At 42.5% G+C, this 348-nt stretch overlaps 1 protein-coding gene across 1 annotated transcript in view; it reads left to right on the top strand.

Moving 5' to 3' along the window:
• Positions 1–348, top strand: part of LOC105001741 (choline-phosphate cytidylyltransferase B-like) — a gene marked incomplete at its 3' end in the record, with an annotated part of 24027 nt that overhangs the window by 23177 nt on the left and 502 nt on the right. The window lies entirely within an intron of this gene.

Here is a 348-nt window from a genome sequence, read left to right as displayed (position 1 = left end):
ATCTTCATGGTTTTGATTCCACTTTCACCAGATAACGTGATTAAATGCTTCTGTTGCTTACAAGTAATCAAACAGCCAACCCACACTGAGCGTCTACTAAATGCCAGGCATTGTGCCAAGTACTTTACATGCATTATCTGATCTAACTGTTACAGCAACCCTGTAGGGTAGGGACAGTAACTATCCCTATTTTACAGATGAGAAAACTGAGGTTTAGAGATGGCAGGTGAGTTGCCCAGCATCTGATGCCTTCTAGGCACAGAGGTATAGCAGTGCTGCATCAAGGCTATGAACAAAGTCCCAGCCCAGAGAAGCTATCAGAACAAAAATTTTCTTCATTACCAAGGA

The sequence above is a fragment of the Bison bison genome, unplaced genomic scaffold (assembly GCF_000754665.1).
Source record: "Bison bison bison isolate TAMUID 2011002044 unplaced genomic scaffold, Bison_UMD1.0 scf7180017855130, whole genome shotgun sequence".
Classification (NCBI taxonomy): Eukaryota; Metazoa; Chordata; class Mammalia; order Artiodactyla; family Bovidae; genus Bison; species Bison bison.
Note: the sequence above shows the minus strand (reverse complement) of the source record. Positions and strands in the feature narration are given on the sequence as shown.